Consider the following 13,104-nt stretch of genomic DNA (forward strand, 5'->3'; position numbering starts at 1 on the left):
TTTAACAAAGCACAAGGACTTTACAAAACAATATTTGTGGATAACTGTGGGGCCAGCTGTTTTCCCTTGTCCTTTCAATTTGTGTTTACACCGAGTATAAAGAGCATTTTAGATGTCATCAGAAGTTAGCATAAGAGACTCTGGATCAATGTTTTGGGGAGTTGTATTTTTATGTATGGAGATAGTTAGATACTAATACGTTGCTTCTAATTCAGTACTGAAACTTCTAAACGTGAGGGACACACAACACAAGGACATCTGTCAGTGCATGTTGTGATGCACCAAGTCTGAATTATCTGCTACCCTGAAATAAATGGAATGCTTTAGTCTCAATTAGGGAAAACCAAAGGGAAACACAATAACAGTCCTCAAAATATTTCAAAGCTTCCTACTAAAAGGAAGAAAATAAATTCTTGTCCAGGTTGAGAGATTAAAGGATTAAATGTAAGAGGTTTACACAGGAAATTCAAGAAATAGAACAAGAATATATTTCTACCAGCACAAGTGGCCCAGCACTGGAATAGGTCACATGAGTAGGTGAAGTCTTTTTTGACTGATGATTTTTGAGAAGTGTTTGGGCAAATTTCAGAACTGGTTCGGATTGAATATATTCTGCTGGGAAATGCCAGAGGACAACTGGGGAGACATCCCAGGTGGGCAGAACTAAGCCTGGTCCCGCTGCAGGGTCATAAACAATGCGGTAAATTATTGCCAGCCTTCTCCTCCCCCAGTGGTGCTGGGACAGTTCCTGTACCCAAGCAGCATAAGAAGCGTTCCCTGTCTGTAAACTACTTTTCAGGGCTCTGCTGTCCATCAAGTGTGCTTGACAAACGTTACTCAGATAGATTTAGCAGGTAGAACATCCACCCGAAACTAGCGTATACTTAATGAATTATTAAAATAAGCAAACATAAATTTTCCTTGCCAGCTACTGATGCAATAAGTTATTGATTTCCTTTTTTAAATTGTTTATAATTAGTCTTCCTTATTTATGTTGTCTATTAATCTAAAAATGCCATGTCTGATTATCCTCGTGTTATTAAATCACAATAACAAGAGCTGAAAGACTGACAACCTACTTCTTTTAAAGAACCATCCCAAGATGGAGGTACATATAATTTTCCTAAAGTTAGAAACGAAATTCCACGTCAGGTTAGAACTTTAGTTCCCATGTGTTAGCTAACATGCTACACACAGCAAAGAGCCAGTATTTCTGGTACATGTCTCTAGAATATATAGGTTTCAAAAATACGTTATAGCCTCTGAATTTTATATATCATAAACCAATAGTTTAAGTGCTTTTCTGAATCTCATTAAGCAACAGCCTGGATCTTGGACTATCTTTGCAAATTTTATTTATATACTTCGGGCCAACAGTATCTCTTTTCCACACTCAAACAATTTGACAATAATGTATTTTATTCTCTTTACTTATATCACTAAATCTTTTAATATGTACCTGTTTTCTAACTTCAAGAGGTCTGTTTGCAAATTAAAACTGAGAAAACTTAGATTTGTTCTAAGTGTAACATAACATAATGCAACATAGTATAACAGAGTGTCTGGAAAATTGTAACCTACATAAAACTTGCTTTATGAAGCTTAATGTACCAATGAAAATATTTAATAGAGTCAATTTTCCTTTCTAGTCAAGTAACCAAAAATGGACTTTAATCTTGGGAAAATAACCATTTGCTTTATACTACTTTGATCTCATATTTTTATAAATTCCTTTCATAGATGCAGGTGAACATCTTCAGAATGAAGACCCTTGGGACTTTTAATATAACTTCATGAAAGACCTTCCCTTGCAATAAGAGTTTAAGTTTTTAGGCTGGATCTCTTGCTTTGCCAAAGGTTCCAGCAATTTAAAAAGACATTTCATGCACAGAAAGAATGAAAAGTATTCTCCTAAATACAGGTTTTGAGTGATTTTATAGAACAAGGAATTTTGATTTTCTTCCTGTCTGGAAATACTTGAAGGCATCTCACATACCTAATTATGCTTTGCAACAATTTAAGATGAAACTAAAACTATTTTGCAACTGTGTTCGGTTGACCTTGGCTGGCCACCATATCCCTTTCAAGCCACTCAAGCCACTCACTTCCTCTTTTCAGATGGATAGGGGAAAAATAAGACAAAAATCTTGTGGGTCAAGATTAAGACAGTTTAATAAAAGAAAAGCAAAGGCTGCACACGGAAGTAAAGGAAAACAAAAACATTCCTTCTCTACTTTCAAAAAGCAGGTGATATCCAGACACTTCCTAGGAAGTAGGGCCCCAGTACATACAGCAGTTGCAGTAGAAGACAAACCTTGTAGTGCTGAGTGTTCTCCTCCTCCTCCTTTCTCTTAGGTTTTATTGCTAAGCATAACATCATAAAGTATGTGATATTGCTTTCATTAGTCTGGGTCAGCTTGTCTCAGCTGAGACCACTCCCAGCTTCTCACCCACTCCCAGTCCACTCGCCTTTAGAGAGGGTTGGAGAGGCAGCCTTGGCGCTGTGTGAGCAATGTTCAGCAATGTCCAAAACATTGCAGTCTTATCAACTCTGTTATAACTACAAATGGGGGCCCCCTGGTGGTGTAGGGGTTAGGATGTGGTGCTCTCACCACTGCAGCCCGGGTTTGATTCCCGGTCAGGGAACTCCCCCAGGCAGATGGAGCTCATCAGCCCTGTAAGGCCATCCATCTAAGAGAAGGTCACTCTAAACAAACCTACGTCCTGAGGACCTCGCTGCCACCGTCCAAGCTCGCTGGGCCCCGGCAGATGAATCTCAGGATTAAAGGGTGGGCTCAGTTCAGCGCACACTGTGTCTCACCTAAAAAATCCACTGCGCAGGTTCGAAGGGTAATGACCTTTCCCAAATCTTCATTCACAAAGACTGACCATGATGAACTACAAATACAGAGCACAGCACTAGGAGGGCTGCTATAAGAAAGGTTAACTCCACCTCAGCTGGACCCAATACACATATTCAAAATATTTCCCGGAATTCCCACTTCAAAAATGGGTAGAATTTCATCTATGACTAAGGCATGACTACTGAAACTTTATTTCCTTAGTCCCTCAACAACAGCAAGTAGCTACTCCAAATTAGGAACTAAATACTTCGTTAATTCTTTTGTTGTTGTTGGGTTTTGATCCAGTATTTATATAAATTCCTTATTTATATTTTAGTCTTTTTCCTCTTAACTTTACAGACAGAGAGAAAACTGCAGCTTTGGGATATCTAGAAGGGACTGTACATGCCTATGGCTACCAATAGCCTTCTGCTCCAGTGCAGCACTTGGAAATTCCCCAAATGAACAGCTAATTCTATGTAGAAATAATGTTTTCCTTTCTCTGGGAATTGGCTTAGCTAAAGTTCTACGAGGGTGATCAAATTAAATAAAAAATACCCCAAGAACACAGAGCACCAGAATCTTTAAAGTACAGCCCAAGAATGTGCAGTAAAATGCTACAAAGTTGTATCTGAACACAGGCATGGGGTAAATCTTCCTCTCCACACAAGTCAATACTAGTCAATAAGAAAACCTGTCTCAACAAAAATAAACTTTTCCCACTTTTTTTTTTTTTTAAAAAGCCTTGGAGGATCTTTAGAAGGTTACTCGGGGTCTTTGGTTATTTAGTGAAATATGGGCTGGCATAAATTTACTTCTTTTCTCCTCAAAAAGAATGGTCCCAGTCTGGCAGAGGTATGACCAGAGCTTTTTGATTTAAGGGTCTCTATCCCTCAGAGAGTAGTATTGCTACAATTTACCTTCTTTTCTTCAGTGATTTTTAGCTGATCTGAGACCTGTATCTTCCATTGCTGCCACTTCCATGTTTCTTTCCAGAAACACGGGTTGTACATTAACTGTGACCTATAAAGTTTTTCTGTCAATAAAAGCAGGAAAGCATACTTTTTGGAGCCTATTTGCTCTGTGTAGAGTTGAATAAGGTGCTGGCATCTGAACTGCCTAAACACAGTGAATAGGTGATGATGTTGTGTGCATCTAGTTACTACTCAAACCCATTAACTCCACAAAACTAGTTTGTCAGCCCCCAAAAAGATGTACATGCCATAAAGCAAATTCAAGACTGCTGGATGTATGCTTGCCACTTCCTTAGTCCAGAAATGACAAATGCTCTTCTTTCTCAGCAACTGTGGGCAAACAACATATCAAGAGACTACAGAAATGCAAGTTATGAGAAGCTACACTGACATACCTGACAAACTTTGTTCCTGACATCATATATCAGTAGCAACTGAAGAGGAAGACAGAGCATTGCAGTTGTACATGAACTTGCTCTGAGTAAAGACCCTGAAAAAATTCACAGGATTTTAATTCCCAAGTTTTTTTCTGAAAAACTTTCCTTCTCTGTGCAAAACTGGCTGATATAACATCAGGTGATATTATAGATAGTGCAGTCAAATAGATTTCTGCGAGCTGGAGCATACCAGCATGGCATGATATAAAAATAGGCTGAGTGCAGTTTTTTCCTTGCAATTTGTGGAAAATGTAATTGGTCTTTTTTCTTACCAAAAAAACCCAACCAACAAACAAACAAGAACAAGAAGTTCCAAATGCAGTCATCAGTACAAGACAACTCTCCAGATCAAAGTGAAGCCCTCTGAGTATGTTAAGGATGGTGGGCAGCATTTTCAGAAGTGCCTGTGGAAGGGTCTTCATAAATGAGTAGCAGGGAAAGGAACCATAGCAGGATTCCTAATTGCAGCAACTCCTTCACGCCAGCTTCTCACATGCAAGATTTACTCCACACTCAGAATGCTGTGAAGTGGTCTAGCTTTTAAAAATCTAGGATTCAGGAGGCTCATCAATCTTATCAATCTTGAGATGGTGAAGCGTAAGAAAATTTTGTCAACATGTAACTGAGGACAATATCGAGTTCAGGGAACAGCAAGTGTTCAACAAAGCTTTGAGTTTTGACACAATCAAAGCAACTTCAGTCACAGAGCAACTGCTCAGTCAGTCTGATTCAGTTGCAAATGTTCTGGCAAATAGCAGGATGCTAAATGCAGAAAGCTATGAGCCATTCAGTCCTTATAAGTGGTCCATTTACTGCAATAAGGAAATGAGAGTCAACAGGGGAATGTTGTCCCTATTTATTTATTTCATTTTTAAGAAAGCTAATTCATTTGGGACCATTAGGTTACATATCCAACCAACCCTAAAATAATATCAGTTTCATAGAATGTCCTCCATTTTTCATCTTACTTTTAAAAAAATTTTCTATCTTGTTAGACATATAAGTGAAAAACCCTCACAAGAGAATTTCTTCCTCTAAGTTCAGATCTTACCCATTGTAATGAAAATCCAGTCCTTTCTCAGGTGCTACAAAAGAACAAATAACTATAATAATAAGCCAAATTTCTTGCTTCTGTAACTCCACTGATTTAAAAGTCTCCAGCTGCAGATAATTTGGGATTATAATTTCCTTCAAGTGTGAGCAGATAAAACCACTAAACAGAAAACTGCCACAATAGCAGCAGATTCACTATCACAGTATATAGGACTGAAACTATTCTTATTTATGTCAGCACTGAGTGGTCCATCTTGAATTATTAGGTGAGCTGTTTGGAAACCAGCCACAGATTTTTGATAACGTGATACTTTTTAAGCTAACCTAAACCGAAGATGCTCAGTGGAACTCTTTCATGAGAAGTAAACAGAGGACATACCAGAGAAAGGTCACTGATCTTCACCTTGGGTGTGTTTAAATTGGGTGTGGCATTGGTTTTATTTGGGCTTTGGAAACCAGTGTAGTAAGCAGCAGGAGACAGAGCTAATATACGCTTTATATCCTATCAAATTCTGTCTTTGGATGCACAATCAGCCTCACCACATGTCATTTCATCTTACGCTTCAGTTGAATTTGGCAAATGATTTTGATGATGTTGCCTTTGGATTCTGCTTACTTCTCTGTATGCTCAGACACTCAATGTGGGTTGCCCTTACTAACCATACACACAGCAGTCCAGGCTCGGGAGCATTTTGTGGACATGCTTTACTTTGCAGGTGACAACTCAATGTAAAGATACAGGCTGTTCCTGGAGAAGCTGTGAAAAATGCTTTTGCTAACATAGATACGTGTAAGCTGAGAGTTTAAGTCACATTGTTTCTTGTGATGCAAAATCATTATTCTGGGCAATTTTTCTGGTAACTTTGAAGGGATTTTGTACACAGCTTCACAAGACTCCAATTATTCACATTTTTGTACTAATATTAGGGGTATTTTAATTAATATTTTGCATGGGAAAGCTGAGTAATGAAAAGGTCTCTTTGTGGGGTTAATTTCATCCTGCCACAAACCCACTGAGTAAAGTGCGTTTACGCCAAAGATGATTATGTACAGTTTTTTGTTCTAAATTAAATACAGATGATAATTACAATGAATCACTGCAAAACGGCTCTATAATTTGAAAACATAATTAAGTGAAAAGTGTATTAGTCTTCAAAAAACATTTAGATGGCTCTAAATGTGCTGCCATGGCTTAGCTTATTGCATTCCTGTGACCATGACTGATACTAAAGATCATGTTTTAATGACGTTCTAATGATTCATCACTGAGGACATTCTGATGACTCGATATTCTGGTAGATGAAGTGGACTTACAGAAATATGTCATTCGGGGGAAAAGAAGCCTTCAATAAATCTGAATAAAACTGCAAAACTTTCTGAAAGATAGACGACTGTCATAATTTTTATATTATGTGTTGTGCAATGTTTTGCTTTTTCATTGGTGCCGCAAGTTTAAATCTGTAAAAACAGGATTCTCTTTTGCATGGAGAATCAAAGCTTAGGGAGTGAAATGACCTGTATTGAAACATGCTGACTGAGTTATACTCTGTAGCTCCTGACAGGGGATTTCAAAGAGGCATGCCCATGCTCTTTCGCAAAGTCGCATGTCCGTGGCATTCATCCACCCCAGTCAGATGGCTAAGGAGCACCTAGAAAGGGAGAAAGCCATGAGGAGAAAAGTAGAATTGTGACTCCAGACAGGAGGAGAGGGATCAGAGCTCTCTACGGAGAAGAACTAACACCAAGCGGCACTGGGACAAGGATGTCGTGTGACTCAGTCCCCACCGTGCTGCTGGTGGGCATCTGGGTTTGATCAGCCACTGCTCTGTCCCCGATCTGCCACTTGTGTGGTTTCACTGGCTGAGATTGTGCAACTGCAAGCCAGCTGGGAGGCAGAGAGCCCAGTTTTGGGAACAGTCTGCCCTCCAAGATGGTGAACAAGAAAAGAGACATTGTTTCTTATCATTCTCAGCTTTGGACAGATGTGTGAAGTAATTAAACACACTGCTTAGACACATTACCCAAAGTTCCTCTCAGATTTAATGAGGAAAATACCAAAGTAAAGCTGGACATCTGTAGTTGTAGAGAAAATTGTCATCTAAATATCTGTGTTAAAAATAATTGTAATATCATAGAATAGTTTAGGTTGGAAAACACATTTAAGATCATTGGGTCCAACTCTTAACCCATCACTGCCAAGTCCACCACTAAACTACGTTCCTAAGTGCCACATGCACATGTCTTTTACATACTTCCAGGGATGGTGACTCTACCACTTCCTGAGGCAGGCTGTTCCAATGCCTGACAACCCTTTCTGTGAAATAGTTTTTTCTAATATCCAACCTAAACCTCCCCTGGCAAAGTTCAGGCCATTTCCTCTTGTCCTGTCACTTGTTACCTGTGAGAAGAGACCAACCTCCACCTTGCTACACCCTCCTTTAAAGTAGTTGCAGAGAGCAATAAGGAACCCCCTGAGTCTCCTTTTCTCCAGGCTAAACAACCTCAGCTCCCTCAGCAACTCTTCATTAGACTTGCACTGCAGACCCTTCCCCAGCTTTGTTGCCCTTCTCTGGACACACTCCAGGACTTCATTGTCCTTTTTGAAGTAAGTGTTAGGCCCTAAACCTAACACAGTACCCAAGGTGCAGCCTCACCAGTGATGAGTACAGAGAGAAAGAGTGGTACAACGGAGGAGCTATGCAGTATGTATTTATGTAGCTTCATAGGGCAATGAACTACATTAAATGGACTGTTAAATGGAATGGACTACAATAAATACAATTAATATTCCTATTGCTTGCTCTACTCATACACTTAATAATGCAAATAAATGCCCCAAGAAACACATACCCCAAACCTCACCGTGTTATCGCTCCATAAACACGTCTATGCTTTGCCCATTTCTCCTTGCTGTTGTAAAAGTGCTGAGAGCATCTCACCTCCTAGGGTTCAGCTGCAAGGTCCCAGGTCCAGCATCCCACAAGGACAGCCAGGGAAAGCCCCATCCCTTGGGGGATACAGGGCTCCCAGGCAGCCTGTAGGGCTGCCCACTCTGTGGGCCCACAGCTTCCAATCCACAGTCATGCATTGGAACTCCCAGTGCCACCGTGGATGTACCACCATGGACCTGCCACCAGTGCCACAGTCATGCACTGGAACTCCCAGTGCCACCATGGATCTGCCACCAGTGCCAGCTGGATCTGGACTGACCCCATGACTGATTTCATCCCGTTCCACCGTCACTCTTAGCCCCAACAAGGCAGGCAGGCCCCTGATGGCTATACTACAATAGGCTGTGAAATTTGCTGTTATTTCTCTATTACTACACTACACATTTAAAAAAAAAAAAAAAGTAAAGAAAATGCTGAGAACGTTAATATCAAACTGCAATAACTTCCCTTGAAGTGGATAGTAAATCTTCCTATCTTTTAACTCCATATAGTAGGCATAATATTAAATAAAATTAGTATGGCTACTGCTTGCCCTGCTCATATATTCAATAATGCAAACCTGTACTTTATTTGAGGCTAGGTATAAATTTAATATACATACTATTACAACAGGGTCACTTTGGAATAATCTGTTTGATGGATTTCAAGGAGGTTGCGTGCAAAGGGAAAAAGTAATCTTGTATGGAAAACACACAATATCAGCCTACACAGAAATGGCACAGCAGGCTGTTTTCAAGTCAGAGTATATAAATGGCAACTATTATAGTTTTACTTATACCACACAGCCGACCACGCTTGCAGCTTTGCCAGTTATTTTCCATAATAAATTAAATTAAATTCTCTTCAGTGTTGGCATTCTTGTGTCAGAGTACTTTACACACACAAAATCACCTCTTGGTTTTTGTCTTCTCTGTACCAGCTCTTTCTACTATCAAGATAATAAGCTATCAATCAGTATAAGAACACCTTATAAAAAGAAGAAAGGACAAAGTAATATTCTCTAGAACATCTCTCCTCAGCTCAATATTGCAAAAAAACACTGTGACAGCACAGAAAGAGAAATCTCCATTACTGTATATGTGTGGACAAAAGAGATCCAAGCAGGAAGCAGAGGCTTCATTGCTCTGGGCATAGTACCAGGTCAATACCCATTGATGCTGGTCATCAATATTTGGGCATCTATGTCACCAGCCACAATAGGCTGATATTTAAATATTAGCATACTTCTGTTACATCCTTTGCATTTTAAATTCTGAAATGGCCATGAAACTTTAGCAGATTCCAAGAACCTCTCCTCAGACAAGTACCTTGTTTCAAAAACATTCCAAGGCAAAAGGAAGTTATTCCAAGGGAAAAGGAACTTACAACAATGTCTCATAAATTGTTCCACCAGATATTTGATCTAACTATAGAAAAAAAACTCCTCATTGCCCTGACATTTAATTTGGTCAGCTGTCAGCTAGTAGATATTAGTGATAACACTGAGACCCTTTCTGTCTTTTTACTCCTTACTTTAGCCCAAAACAGAAGTGCACATCAGGCAGTAGTTCCTCAGCACGCTGATGAGGTCCCTGAGCTGGACAGTGAGAGAACAGTGGCTGAGGACTGGGCAAACTGAACCGATCCTTGTTGCCGTCATGGTTTATCATTCATGTGTTGTACAGTGTGTTAAGATATTCTGTCTTCTCTTAGCACTGGAAGGAGAAATAAAAGTGCTTAAAATATCAGAAAATCCCTTCTCACCACTAATCAAAAATACAGCATATTTTCTACAGAAGATGAGTACAATGGGATCTGAGAGTACCATAGGTAGGAAATGAAACCAAAAAGGCATACTTTGTGTTTGCTTTCTCTACCATTTGAGTACAACAAGCTATTCTGAGTAGGTAAACTTTCTGCTGAGGTCATGCACAAAATCACATCCATCAGGCCCAAGACTACAGGTGGCAGATCATCTTGAGCTACTTTTAAACTCGAACCTAGATCTGCTTTTTATAATTACAAGTTGTCATATTGGATCCCTCTGCGAGGAACTCTCACAGCTTTCCTCAGTCATTGGTTTGTTCCTCAACACCTTTCACAAATAAGAGAAACCATCCCCTTTTTCTTTGTTGCGTGCATAAAAGAGAAGATATGTGTTCATCCTCCATCCAACCTGATTGCTCTTTTTGCACCACTCTATGATACATTAGATGCAAAATCCCAGATTATTTAGGGCTTAGCCCTCCATCAACTTTTGCCATGATACTGATCTTCCTGTACAAGCTGTAATGTGTGGAGGCTTTGTGGATGAATGATGCTACCAGAAGTTTCTTCTTATACTGTTGGTATCAACATTTTTAAATTTATGCCTTTGGGTTTCCCATGTCACTGCTTTGCTAACAGCAGTTCTCCATCCATGACAATGTTTTCCTGAGGAACCTTGATTCAGCTCTTCTAGTGTGAATATATTTTTACTCCTTTAAAAAGCTTTTAAGGAAAGTCATAAAGCACCTCCCTCCTCCTTTTAAAAAGCATTTGTGGTGGACTAATATATTGCCTCAAACACACTAATTACATCTGATAATGGCTGGGTATTGCATTACAGAACAGGTGCAGCAAACTTAATGGTAGCACTCTACTTGTTGTGTTCCATCATGTTAATGAAATCAATAAATCAATGACATGTTCCAAACCTTGACTTGTCCTGGGAAAGAGGAACACTAGCAAAATTTAGCACATCCAGCTTAGAATTCCTCACAGGTGGATAGCTCTCTTCTCACTCTGGAAAGGTTTAAATTCTCCTTTCAGCATGAGGGCAATCTTCCAAGATGCTGAGCATGCAATGGATCTGAATGTACCCTTTTTTGGGAGACTGTATTAACTTTGAAACAGATACACTATTCAGATTAATGATAGGAAGAGCAGACGATTGAGATGAATGATATGACAAACAGAGTGGTATGGAAGATGATTTTATAGAGATAATAGAAAACAAGGAAACTTCAATTCAGAAAGCCAGATAAGTCTGATTTCCCTTTTATGGTATAAACAGGAAGAAAATTTAAGTCTCCAGAGCCAAAAACAGTAATATGAAAGGACTTTAAAACATTGCCATCTCAGCCTGGAGAATGAAGGTAAAATTAAGGCTAGGTTTAAAAAAAGATCAAAAGCCTAAACAATGAGTGTTGGATCTGTACTTCATTTGTCTAACAGCACTGTGCAGTAAAAGTCATTGATGATACATAACCCTGTTATCTACGGAGTGTTTACACTTTAGTCTGAAAGGATGAAATTTTGGTATTATTCCTTAAGTGCTGTAGCATATATGGACATTCATTTTATAAACCAAGAGGTAACCAGATATAGCTACTCAATAATACTATATCGAATAATAGTAATACTCAAATATCTTTAAAAGCTAAATTTACCACCCTGAGAGGGGCCAATATATGACCCACGTAGATTTTTAGTGTCAAATCTGGTGAGTAAGCTAGAAGATAATGTCTTTAATACAGTGACACATAGATACTAAAGAGCTACAGGTATTAGTCTACCATAGGCTGTCACGAAAAACAGTGAGAATAACCAATGACCCCCATTCAATTTGTGCAAGCATCTGAGCATCTCTTATAGTTAGCAGAGGACTGAAGATGTTCCAGTTCTCTGGTCAGGGACATTTTCATTTCAATGGACCTTCTGCATCCACCTGCAAGGAGCCTCTTTATGCAGAATTTAAGGAAATTAAGCAGATTCTTTACTGAGGGCAAAAGAGAGGTATCATGTCACAGAAAAGCCTTCAGTTGGCTCTGTTAAACCTTTCCACTAGCTGATAATGGTATCCCTTACTATTTGTCAGCAATTTTGTTCTGACACAATGGCAGCTAGATCCTGATCATCTTTAACTCTGAAGCAGTAGAGTTTTGAAGCAAATCATCTCATAGCATCAAAGGACAACATCTGAAGGCCATTCAGTCTCTGAAGGGTCTTTGATGAATGTACAGAATGTATAGATAGCAGACACTGCCAGTTGCAATACCTGAATTTCAGTTTCTGTTACCACAACACTGCAATACTTTACAGTATTTATGATCCCTCTTTATTGTTTTTTGTTATTTAGGTACTAACAAAGTGTGGGAGCTATACCAAGAAACAAAGACAGTTTTTGCTTAGAGAACTTGATGTGACTGCATTGTAAATTTTCTTCATAGTTCACACAGAGAAGTTCCTATGACACATTTTTCCCTCAATTGTTATTTTAACAATCTCTTAAATATGGCATCCTTTAACATTGAGAAAATCTGTCTAAACATTTATTGAGATACCTTTCTGTCTGCCCTGCCTCATACAAAGTTATTCCATAAACATCTCAGTTTGATGCACGTATACTGAGTATGGAGTGGCTCAACAAGAAATGGGTGGGCTGACTCTTACCAAATGAGTAAATTTCAGCCAAGTATAAAACAGACTATTTCTATTAATCACTATGTTTTGTCGGCGCCTGAATATCTGAGTTTAGAGAAATTTAAAGAAAACTTTCCTGGCTTACTGTGACAGCAATAGCAATTACCAGCTACTGCAATTCGGTCTTCGCTATTTTGAAATGACAAGTGACTGAAATTTTTACTTTTCCATTTGTTTTTTTTAAGGGTTCCTAAAATGCAGAGGTAAAACCTACCATCTCTGGTGTTGTTATGCAGCTTGGAGAAGTAAATTAGGTGTTTCATTAAACCTTACCCAACACAAATGCATCATTACTAAGGAATTCTATGAACATGTATGTTAAAATTTCTATAAATTGTGTGACATTTCAGAACATTCTGGCAAGGTTTTAAAAAAGAGAAAAATTTACTGAGATGGCCTGAGG

This window comes from Manacus candei, unplaced genomic scaffold (assembly GCF_025592945.1).
Source record: "Manacus candei isolate 608988 ecotype Guabito, Panama unplaced genomic scaffold, ASM2559294v1 h1tg000011l, whole genome shotgun sequence".
Classification (NCBI taxonomy): Eukaryota; Metazoa; Chordata; class Aves; order Passeriformes; family Pipridae; genus Manacus; species Manacus candei.